General features: G+C 39.7%; 2 protein-coding genes across 4 annotated transcripts in view; one reads left to right on the forward strand and one right to left on the reverse strand.

Moving 5' to 3' along the window:
- The window catches only part of P4HA2 (prolyl 4-hydroxylase subunit alpha 2), a 343153-nt gene that overhangs the window by 324293 nt on the left and 6058 nt on the right, over positions 1-12802 (reverse strand). The gene's annotated exons all lie outside the window — the stretch shown is intronic.
- SLC22A4 (solute carrier family 22 member 4) overlaps positions 1-12802 on the forward strand; it is a 66552-nt gene that overhangs the window by 25375 nt on the left and 28375 nt on the right. The gene's annotated exons all lie outside the window — the stretch shown is intronic.

Below are 12802 nucleotides of genomic sequence, written 5' to 3' on the forward strand. Positions count from 1 at the left end.
ACCCCCACTTTGTCAGTCCTCCGAAATAAACCAAACAGGAAACACAACTAGATTTACTAATTCTGTTTTATCACAAGGCTACATTAACAAAATCTTGCAAGTCTGAAGGCACAAACTTCCTTCTGCCACTTTTATCCGCTTGATCAGTTAGGAAAGGCTGGTCCTTCCTAAGTTTCTTTTTCTGATTGCTAAGCCGCTGGACGCTCTTCCCTCTCAGGTCCGATTATTTCCTAGATAGCATCTCTTCCCTTCATCCCCCAAGGTCATCCACACATTTCATTACATCTCTGCAATTCAAGAAACTAGAGACGGTTCCTACTAAAGTGTTCACCCTCCCCTTAGTCCTGCTGGGGGCTAAGTTGCTTTTTTATCTGACCGTTATCTTGACTGTGTTTCTTCTCTCTCTCTGCTAAGGTCATTCCCGTATACCATTACACTGGGAAAGATATGGCTATTTTAATGAACCCTAGACAAAATGCTATGTCCTCATTCCCATAGGTTTCAAAGCACTTTTTCGTACAGGGTCAAAGTATATATTAATTAGACATGAACTGTTTTTAGCTAACCCTTAATATAGGTCTGGGGAAAAGTCATCTCATTCCTTGGCTAAAAAAAGATAACAGTTCAAAGATCAAATAGCAGTGGTCAGCTGAAGACAGTATGGGCGTCAGGGGCAGAGCAGCCAAAAAGGGAGAGATGTGTGTGGGAGATAGGTGGGTGGAGGGAGCTGAAGTGGAGAGGAGTGCGGCAGGGCAGGAGAAGTGTGAGGTATTTGCCTAATGACAGTGCAGTCCTGGCCTAATGATTGCAACCAGAACTATCAGAACTGCTGTCACTAAGTGATGCAGTTGTGATGTTTCACGTAACATTTAGTGACAAAACTTCAAGTCCCAATTAGGGTTGTTAAGCAAGGACTCCTGTTTATCTGTGTGGGTTTTTCTCATTTTCATGTCAGGATGGTGTATACAAGATCCCTGTGGGATGAACATTAGGACTCCTCTAATTATCATCGGCTCTTGTGCTTTGCAATTTCCTTTGCACTCACCACTCCTTTTTAGATATTTTTGTGTTTCTCTGGTTTGTGATCTTAGTTTGGAGTCTGTTGAGAAATTAGCCTCTCAGATAACTGTCTGATGATTCATCATGCAAGAGGTTTTGCAGATTTCACTTTTTCTTGCTCCTAACATTAGAATCCAGGGATGAAAATAGTAAGAAAGTAGATTTGACTAAACAAGAGGGGCGGGTGGGGACCTCCTAATGGTAGAAGAGCTGTTTGACCATTAACTGTTTGACCAAATTATGTTAGGTGATGGTGGGCTGGAAGAAGACAGATGGCAAACCATCCAAGATGTTATAAATACTTTCTATATAAAAAAGGTCCTCTGCGCAGTTAAAGATCAGGACAGATGATCTCCACATTCTGTTCTAACTCTATACAGGTAGTCCTTGTTGAGCACAGTGACTGTTCGCAGGTATGAGAGTGATGAAAAGCAACTTTGCAACCAGCCCTAACATTTATGACCTATGAGAATGGCTTGCATTGCTGTGCCTCCACTACTATTACTTTGGTTTTGGTTTTTATATTATTTTACTCATATTTTTATCCACAAGACGCAGTTTCATGGATTTTCATCTATCTTTTCATTGCACAATCACACCTGGCAGAATGAGTTCGTTATATTGAAGATTTGCTTGTTCTGGTCAATATATATATTGTTGAGTATCTTCAAACTTTTGTGTGTGTGTGTGTGTGTGTGTGTGTGTGTGTGTGTATTGTTTGAAGATACTTAACAATTTTTAGTTAAATCATTAGCTTTGATAGAGCTTTATATGGCTCCTTTTTTAGAAGTGAGTTCTTATGCAATACTTAGAAAATAGGGAACTGGTATTGTGTTTTTTTTTTTAAAAAAATCTGGAATTTGCAATGTTTTGGAAAGTATTTGCAAGTTAGGGAGACACCTAGGATTTTTCCTCTGATTCAGGTAGTCCTTGACCTACAATCACATTTGAGCCCAAAATTTCTGTTGATAAGCGAGACATTTGTTAAGTGAGTTTTGCCCCATTTTATGACCCTTCGTGCCCCAGTTGTTAAGTGAATCACTGTAGTTGTTAAGTTAGTTACATGGTTGTTAAGTGAATTGGGCTTCCCCATTGACTTCGCTTGTCAGAAGTTCGCAAAAGGTGATCACATAACTCTGGGACACTGCAGCCGTCCTAACTATGAGTCAGTTGTCAAGTGTCTGAATTTTGATCACTTGACCACGAGGATACTGCAAGAGTCATAAGTGAAAAATGGTCATAAGTCACTTTTTTCAGTGCGGTTGTAACTTTGAACGGATACTAAAAGTCAAGGACTAACTGCATTGAGTGATATCAAATATGCAGGATAGATCTGAGAACCTATACTGAATGTTAAAAATTCCCATTTATACATTGTCACAAGATCACACAGATTATGCTATATGCTAATTGCAAAATGTTAAAATTTCCTTACTCTAGCTCTATCAGTTCCTTTGCTATTAACGATATAAATGCTTTGGTGCAAAATGAATGAAGTTCACGCAAAGATCTGCAGAGGTAGGTAAAAGGATAGCAAATTTTGGACAGAGTTTGTTTTTATAGGAATCCTCCCATCTTGTTGTTAGTTGCGAAGTCGCGTCCGACCCATCGCGACCCCATGGACAATGTTCCTCCAGGCCTTCCTGTCCTCTACCATCTTCTGAAGTCCATTTAAGCTCATGCCTACTGCTTCAGTGACTCCATCCAGCCACCTCATTCTCTGTCGTCCCCTTCTATTGCTCTCATCTACACTTCTTCTATTTTGTAGAAATGTTAAAAAAAATGGTGTTTTGTAATATTATGGCCACCCATTCCTGGAAGCAAACTGAAATTCTGCGTAATATGAGAGATTGGAGGGAAAATATTTTTTGACTGTGTCAAGATAACGCAATGATCTCTGTGAGGTTTAGAAGAAACTATGTAACTCTGCTAACTGCTCCAGCCAGAAGGAAGGAATTAAGTAGCTTTCTTAACAATTTCCCACTGTGAGCTGGTTCCTTGAGTTAGGTCCATCTTGTTGTGTACCAGATCTGATTTGATGGCATTTCCAGGGAAGAGAAAACTTGTACTACTGTGTATTCCTGTTGATTGGCAGGGGAGACCAGCTATGGACGTGCTTCTCATTCTGAAATGCTTATAGTCTATATCTTACCTCCTACAGGAAAGGGTCATGCCTGCTGTTTGAAAAGTTTGGCTTTAGTCTGAAAAGGAACTTGTATTTAGAATTTATAATAATTGTTAGACTGATAAAATCTCATTCATGTTTGATTATTGGTGTCCCACATGGTTTTAACAATAATCTCAAGACAAAATTAGCTCATTAAATGGATTGTTATTTTTATTTGTGATATGTTATTTGTGGGCTGACCTTGATCAAAAGTTCAGTAGAGGCAAACAGTATAGTGTTACAAAAGGAGCACATATAGTTGTAGTTGAGAAATTAATTTGTGGTAGCTTCACTGAGAATAATGTGATCAGCTTCTTGGATCAGATCACAGTGCCGTTTTGGTTCCTTGCGCCTGACAGTTTCCTTGTTTTTTCATACAGGATTAATTAAATAAGGCTTACAGGTGAAACTTGGAAAATTAGAATATCATGCAAAAGTTCATTTATTTCAGTAATGCAACTTAAAAGGGGAAACTAATATATGAGATAGACTCATTACATGCAAAGCAAGATAGTTCGAGCCGTGATTTGTCATAATTGTGATGATTATGGCTTACAGCTCATGAAAACCCCAAATCCACAATCTCAGAAAATTAGAATATTGTTAAAAGGTGCAATGTTCTAGGCTCAAAGTGCCCCACTCTAATCAGCTAATTAAGCCATAACACCTGCAAAGGGTTCCTGAGCCTTTAAATGGTCTCTCAGTCTGGTTCAGTAGGAATCACAATCATGGGGAAGACTGCTGACCTGACAGTTGTGCAGAAAACCATCATTGACACCCTCCATAAGGAAGGAAAGCCTCAAAAGGTAATTGCAAAAGAAGTTGGATGTTCCCAAAGTGGTGTATCAAAGCACATTAATAGAAAGTTACGTGGAAGGGAAAAGTGTGGAAGAAAAAGGTGCACAAGCAGCAGGGATGACCATAGCCTGGAGAGGATTGTCAGGAAAAGGCCATTCAAAAGTATTGGGGACTTTCACAAGGAGTGGACTGAGGCTGGAGTCAGTGCATCAAGAGCCACCACACACAGACGGATCCTGGACATGGGCTTCAAATGTTGTATTCCTCGTCAAGCCGCTCCTGAACAACAAACAACGTCAGAAGCGTCTTATTCTGGGCTAAAGAAAAACAGACCTGGTCTGTTGCTCAGTGGTCCAAAGTCCTCTTTTCTGATGAGAGCAACTTTTGCATCTCATTTGGAAACCAAGGACCCAGAGTCTGGAGGAAGAATGGAGAGGCACACACTGCAAGATGCTTGAAGTCCAGGGTGAAGTTTCCACAGTCTGTGTTGATTTGGGGAGCCATGTCATCTGCTGGTGTTGGTCCACTGTGCTTCATTAAGTCCAGGGTCAACGCAGCCGTCTACCAGGAAGTTTTGGAGCACTTCATGCTTCCTTCCGCAGACTATCTTTATGGAGATGCTGACTTCATTTTCCAGCAGGACTTTGCACCTGCCCACACTGCCAAAAGCACCAAAACCTGGTTCAATGACCGTGGGATTACTGTGCTTGAATACCCATCCATGACCCATTTTCAATGCCCTTGCTGAGGGAAGCAGGTTCTCACCCAAGATTTGACGGTGCATGGTCCCGTCCATCGTCCCTTTGATGCAATGAAGTTGTCCTGTGCCCTTAGCAGAAAAACACCCCCAAAGTATAATTTTTCCACCTCCATGTTTGACGGTGGGAATGGTGTTCTTGGGGTCATAGGCAGCATTCCTCCTCCTCCAAACATGGCGAGTTGAGTTGATGCGAAAGAGCTCGATTTTGGATTCACCTGACCACAACACTTTTGCCCAGTTCTCTGAATCATGTTCATTGGCAAACTTCAGACAGGTCTGTGCATGTGCTTTCTTGAGCAGGGGGACCTTGCGGGCGCTGCAGAATTTCAGTCCTTCATAGCGTAGTGTGTTATCAATTGTTTTCTTGGTGACTGTGGTCCCAGCTGCCTTGAGATCATTGACAAGATCCTCCCATGTAGTTCTGGGCTGATTCCTCACCATTCTCATGATCATTGAAACTCTACGAAGTGAGATCTTGCATCGAGCCCCAGACCGAGAGAGATTGACAGTTATTTTGTGTTTGTTCCATTTGTGAATGGAACCGATTGATGTCACCTTCTCAGCAAGCTGCTTGGCGATAGTCTTGTAGCCCATTCCAGCCTTGTGTAGGTCGACAATCTTGTCCCTGACATCCTTGGACAGCTCTTTGTCTTGGCCACGGTGGAGAATTTGGAATCTGATTGATTGATTGCTTCTGTGGACAGGTGTCTTTTGTACGGGTAACAAGATGAGATTAGGAGCACTCCCTTTAAGAGTGGTCTGGGAGCCAGAAATCTTGCTGATTGCTAGGGGATCAAATATTTATTTCACTCATTAAAATGCAAATCAATTTATAACTTTTTTGAAATGTGTTTTTCTGGATTTTTTTTTTGTTATTCCGTCTCTCACTGTTAAAATAAACCTATTATTAAAATTATAGACTGATCATTTCTTTGTCCATGGGCAAATGTACAATGTCAGCAGGGGATCAAATATTTCTTTCCCCCACTGTATATGGATTATCTAAATACCTTCAGAAGTTGTCATCCTCATCACTAATCTGAAGCCTTTAGCACCATAAATTCACCACTCTTGCTTTAAAATAAAAATAAATAGGCTACTTTTATCACTGTTTGTGCAGCCTATAGCCTCACTAGCAAGGCCCAACCATATCCTTCATTCATGACAAAAGAGAAACAATCTGTTCCTTTCCCAAAGATAGAAGTGCTTTGTTGATATATTTTTTTCTAAAACATTTTTTCTGTGGGGTCATGGGTAAATGAGGATTACTAATATGTGACAACAGTTAAAGTTGTTTTGCAGCCTGAATAATCCTCAAACCAATATGATTTGTAAGATGGAAAAAGAAAGTGTATTGCAGCTTTAATTTTGGAGAAAGCTTATACACCCCTAACTTTAACACAGCCCATCAGTTTCTTGTGTTCTACATTCCCTTTTAAGAAGACTGGCTTTTGAGGGAAAAGTGTATTCTTTTTAAGAACAAAAATAATTTCCAGAATATTTTGTAAATGAACAAGATAGTGCTGACCTCCATTTGTAACTTTCTTATCTTGTCCCAGCACTTTTCCCAATTATTGTATTTACCAGTGCAAATTGTGCATATTGAACAAGGAAAGATGGAATTGCTGCACATTGCCCATAGCTTGAGGAGCCTCCATATTACCCTGGAAGTCTAGAAGGAGTACATTAAAACCACAGGCTCTGGATAACGATCTTGTACATTTAAAATAAGTTCTATATTTTTAATCAAATTTAATTAAATCAAAATAAAATTTAATCCTCAAATTAAAATCCACGAGCATCAAAGACGTTTACCTTCTCTTTGCAGTCTTTCAGCACTCACCATAGAAAGAACTTGGTATTATATTTTTAAACTCCCTTGCATTTTTAATGAAAAAAATGTGATATAAAAGTATTTTATTCTGGTGTCCATGTCAATCTGCCATACACCTTGTGGCATTATGAGTTTGGGAATGCAAAGAGTTATAAAGCCTTTTAGATGGCAAGGGAAGGAATAAGGATTCTGAGACAGTATTATTTGGTAGACATAACAGAGGTGCCCTGGTACTGTAAAGTCAATAAGATATGAGAAAGAAATTCAGGAATAAATCAAGGACAGAAACGTGGAGAGAGATTCTTAGACTCTGTAAAATCTGACCTTTGTCGCAATTAGAACTTCTTGATATCTGCAAGAAAGTTACTTATTTATCCAAGGCTTGCCCTTGAATCTCTTGCTAAGGCCATTAATATATATTCTACCTTCCTTGTGTCTCCGCTTCATTTTAAGTTATTGTTCTGGCCAAATAACCTGCAAAACAGGGTGGACACTTGTTTGCTTTGCATGTTTTCTACTTCAGCCTTCATCTTTGCAACAATCAGATCTAGAACAGAGATAATTGTTTTAGTTCCATGGGTTATATATTTTTTGTTTCCTGCTTGGCTGCAAGAGTATGGATATGAACATATAAATGGCCTTGGATTGCTTTGGGTGATGGGGAGGGGTGGTTTAATAAATAGTAGGACACTAATAATACCACTTAGATTTTAACAACTGTAAGCGTATGTTTATAATTAAGTTTTCATTGCTAGTTGTATCATTATCATTTACTCACGTCTAGGATTTTTTAATTTCTCTTTCAGCCTGACCTAATTGCTGTTGGGTTGCATTCAGGTAGAAGATTTGGAAAGAGGATCGTGTTTGCCCACTAAAAATGCACAATATTTGTAGGTTTCACACAGTCCATTAATACTTTTAATGTACTTTTACATTAAAAGTACTTGGGTGTGTCAAACTCAGCATTTAATAGAATTTTCCATTCATCCTTGACAATATATGCCAACTTCAATTATTTGGTCAGCTGTTTATTTAAAAGTTTCACTCTTTAAAATGAAAGAATGAATTACAATGATCAAGTAGCCTTGTTTCATTTTCAGATTAATGTTGCTTAACGCAGCGTTTCCCAACCTTAGGAACTTGAAGATGCGTGGACTTCAACTCCCAGAATTCCCCAGGCAGCATAGCTGGCTGGGGAATTCTGGGAGTTGAAGTCCACGCATCTTCAAGTTCCTAAGGTTGGGAAACACTGGCTTAACGTACTGTTTGTTTTCTGAGAAATATATGTGAAAAATACTGCTTGTATGGGACAAATCAGCCTTACAACTAAGGGAAACATTTTAAAAGTACAGTATATGATGATTCAGGCATGCACTCATTTTAAATGGTGACACACATCTCTTCTAGCCAGACACTTGATAATCTGATAGAAAGTTAGGAGTTGATTTGAAAGTCTGCGTGTCTTTATTTACTGTGAGAAGTAGAAGAGGAATGGTTTTATATTGTTGATATTAAAATATAATACTTTCCCATATAGTCAAAGTTTATGCCTGCTTAAAAGTGAAAACAAACTTTCGACTTCCGCTGGCGGCGCGGCGCCGAAGACAGCCTCCCCTGGCTGCCCGCGGCTCAGCTGTTTGTTTTTTCGCCCGAAACAGCGCCGATCAGCTGTTCGGGCGAAATTGAAGCCCCCTCCTCGGGAGAAGAGGAGGGGGTGAGGCCCCAGGTAGGGGTAGAGTTCTCCGAGGCCGCCTGAGCTTTGAGCTTGGGCGGCTGAAGGATCGAACTCCCCCGAAGCCTGGGTTGCTCCCAGCTGGCCGTCGTCTCTGCTCCGAACTTCCTGGAGCAGAGCCAGGCGTCTGCGAACCATCCCTGCCTGAAGAAAGGACTATGATTTAAAGGAGCAGGCAGAGCGGTACAAGAGGAAAAGGTGGAGAGATGAAGAGGATTATTTTATTTTACTCTCAAGCTTGATGGACTATGCTTAAAACTTAAAGTGAAAGTGCGTCACAATTGTAAGTAAAAGATGGCGGCTAAACCTCCCCCTAGAACTTTTCGGAGTGCTGGAAATTCTCCGGTGCAACAACAATCACTACTGCAGGCGTTGCATTCTCCTGATGTATTGACATCGAAGGATCTTGAAAAACATACCCAGTTAATTTTGGAGTCAATGGGTGTTAAATTTGCACAGATGGAGGAGAAATTGGAGAAATTGGAGCAGAGAATGGAAGAAAGGATGGAGCAGAAACTTAGAGAGATGAAGGTAGACATTTTGTCCTCAGTGCATAAAGTAGCTAAATGTGTGGAGGTGCTGGATGATCAAGTGGAAGACTTGACTCAAAAGAATGCTATATTAGAAGCAAAAGTATTGGAAATTGAAGATTTAAAAGACAAAATGGATAGCGAACAGAGTTTGGCTCAATTTTACCAGATGCAGTTTGCTGTTAGAATTAGAGGCCTAAAAGAGAATATTAAGGAAGATTTAAAGCAGCTGGTTTCTGAGGCTTTTGAGGGGGTATTGAACCATCCAGCATCTGAAATAAAACAAGGCATGGACAAAGTGTTTCGTGTGAATTCGTGGATTGCTAAGCAGAGAAAGTTGCCTAGAGATGTGGTGGTTTATTTTGTAAAAAGGGAAATTAGAGATGAAGTTATACAAGCTGCCTATGATACTAAAGTTGTGATTGCTGGTCAAGAAGTTTTGGTTCTAAAAGAAATTCCTCCAAAGATTTTAAAGAGAAGGAAGGACTTTATATTTCTTGTGCAAGAGCTCAAGCAAAGAGATATAAGGTTCAGATGGGAGATCCCAGCTGGGTTGAGCTTCATGTATGATGGCAAAAGGTACTGTTTGGGTACTGTGAAGCAAGCGCATGATTTTTACAACAATGTTTTAAAAGCAACCCCATCAACACTTCTGGAAGCTGCAGAGGGATCTGGAGAAGGAGAACATCAAGAGGATGAAGATGGACAGATAGACGAGAAGGGTACAGGAGGAGATCAAGCTGCAACTCTTTTGGATGATCCTAGAGAACAGAGGGTGACGCGTGCTGCCTTAAAACGCTCAAAAAAGATTAAAAAATAAGACCAGTAGAAATCTATGGAACTTCCACAATATACTTATAGTCAAGTGGTAGTTGTGTTTTTAAGAGTTTTGGGATGATATGTATGGTAACAGAATGTTCAATTTGGAATTAATGGACAATTTACTACAGAGGAAGAGGAAGAAAGTTTTGTGGGTTAATGTGGGTTAATTTGTGTAAGAACTATCTATTATAGCCTATTTTGGCTAGAGAGGTTAATAGGGATAGGTGCTTGTGATGTGTAAGTGAGAATATGTCTAGGTAATAGTGAATTGTGGAAGAACATAGATGGGAATGATGCTAGTTTTCTTTTATTTTAGTTCTTTATACATATTTAGTATTGTTAAGGATTGGTTTACTCTATATAAGCTAGAGAGTGATGGATTTTAGAGTTTATAATTGTTAGTATATGATTGTTTATGATTGCTTTTTAGATATATACCTTGTATTTTGCTCTGGGAAGTCGGGGGGGGAGGGGGGGAGGAGGGGAAGTAGAGGGGTGGGAGGCAGGGGAGGGAGGAGGGAGAGGGGGAGGGGGGGAGATAGGGGGGAGGTAGGGAGGGGAGGAGGGAGGGGGAAGGGGGTTTTTTCAAAGGAAAATTGTATTTTAAAACTTTTCAATAAAAAAAAAAAGTGAAAACAAACTACATGGCTGTCAGCCAGGGCTACCTGCAAGCTACTGTCACTTTATTGAGAATGTTGAAAGTGGTCTTGTGATGCAACCCCCACACTTTTGATGAATGCATGGAATGTCTTGATGCCTGTATAAGAGGAGGGTGGGGCCTATAGGAGATGCTATGATGCTGACACAATACACCAGACATGTCAAACACAAGGCCCGGGGGCCGGATCAGGCCCGCGAAGTGGTTTCATGTGGCCCGCGAAGCCATCCTGGAAACAGTGAGGGAACGGCCCCCACTGCCTTGGCCCTGGCCCAGAGACCCTCCTTCTGCCAGAGACCCCCAGATCTGTCCCACTCCTGCCCGGGCCCCCATAGGCACCCTTGATGCGAACGATGTAGAGCTGGCCACGCCCACCCAGTAGGCCATACGCAGTCTAGCCACGCCCACCCAGCAGGCCACACCCACCCAGGCCACACCCACCCGGCCCCTTGAGGGCAACCGCAATGCTGTTGCGGCCCTCAATGAAATTGAGTTTGACACCCCTGCAATACACTGACTCCTGCCTAGAAGCCATCTGCCATGTTGTGCTGAGTTTTTTAAACAAAGGACTAATTCAGCAAATAGAAATTATTTTGTCCTAACCCCTGCTTTTGCCCCCACCATCTCTTGAGAATGAAGCATCTGACAGATAGAAAATATAATTCATAACCAACAGTCCATCTGCACTGATTACACTTTGTAGAAGCTCATATAATAGCCTTTTAAAACTTTGAGACAGAGTTAGAAGGAATTCTTAACAGGGCATCTAGTACTCATTCTGTGGTAGTTTCTTTTATAATATTCACCTGAGAATGTGAACTAACTGCTTGGAAGAGAGAGATTAACCTTATGTATGCAGGTAGTTTTTTTTCCATCTTGGTTGATAAAATCAGCTGCATATTGAAAATACTAGCTGTATGGATTCTGGATTTACGTAATGTCTGTAGGAAAAAAAGGTATCATTCAGACATCTTGGAAAGAAATAATGTATATGTGTATAAGATCTGATAATTACTGAAACCAGTTTAAAGGGCTAATGTTAACCTTAAGCATCCTAAAGGGGACTAAGCATTAGATTATTTTAAAGGCAAGTCTTCTGGTATGAACCCACCCCAACACTTAAGATGAGAATGATCACAGCCTCTGATCCTTTTCATAAAGCATGCCGATAAGTGGTTTCCCCATGATTTTAGGATTCCATTTCTGCTATGCTCCCTCTCTAAATATTTTTAGAAAACACTAAAGACTTGTTCCAGACAACACTGCTTTTAATTTCCTGTTGTTGGCTTTTAAAATGTTTATCACTGTCCAGTCTGTTTCTCATGTGTACTCTTCCCCCCCCCCCCCCGTTTTCTGGTCCCTTAATTGTTTTCATCTTGGGGTTGTTGTTGTTGTTGTTGTTGTTTTGGCTACATGTTTTTAGATTTGGAAATCAATCCCCATCCTCCCAAAGGCAAGAAGTTTTCATCCAATCTCCTGAGTTGATTTCAACTTTAGAACAGACAGAGACTATATAACACTTGCTACCCTGCACAATCTTTCTTCATAAATAGCTCTGTTAGTTTTATAGAACATGAATATGAGGTTGTTTTATTATTATTATTTTATTTTACATCCAGGTATTTATGAAGCAATACAGTGGTTGGGTAGACCAATAGCAAATAACAAAATCATTTGTAGATAGCTCAAGTTACATGAACAAAAATTCCCTCTCCGATTCCCTTAGTTATGATAACATAATCAAATTAATCAAATTAATACACTTCTAATTATGACACAATCAATTAAAACAATTTTCAATATATTTTCACTTATACATATCCATGTCATGTTTTTGAATTTTACCTTATTACAATAGAGTATTTCAAAGTAGCCTGTAATATATAGAAGAAAACCTAATTTTCGGGTAACCCACATTTTCCCCATTTTATTATTTATTATTATATAGTAATTATCCTGTCTAAAATACATACATCAGTACATTCTTATTTTATACAAATATATTCTGTTTATCATCTTAATAGTTCACCAATTATTGAAAAAATATCTTTTGTTGTATCCTTCCAGATTCTATAATCTGATCAAACTATTCAGGGTTCTCCAAATAGTATAAGGGAGGTTAAATGGATTAACAAATTATTATTTTAAACAATTTTATGTGAGAATTAATATGCAAGGCCCTTCCCTTTCTTTGCCTTTGGTTGATATCCTCCATCCTGAGATCAGATATAGACTGCAGTAGGATGATAGTATATATATTTATTCTGATTACATTTCTGGCTTCTTTTTAATTTTAATCTTAAATCCAGAATCTGGGAGGTTGTGGAAATACAGTAGAAAGCAAACCCATACTTTTCTTCCTGTAGTACTTTTTGTTGCATCTAAGGAAAATATTGTAGGTAGAATATCCAAGCAGGATATTTATCCAAAATAGAAAGGAGT

The sequence above is a fragment of the Vipera ursinii genome (genome assembly GCF_947247035.1).
Source record: "Vipera ursinii genome assembly, chromosome: 2".
Lineage (NCBI taxonomy): Eukaryota > Metazoa > Chordata > Lepidosauria > Squamata > Viperidae > Vipera > Vipera ursinii.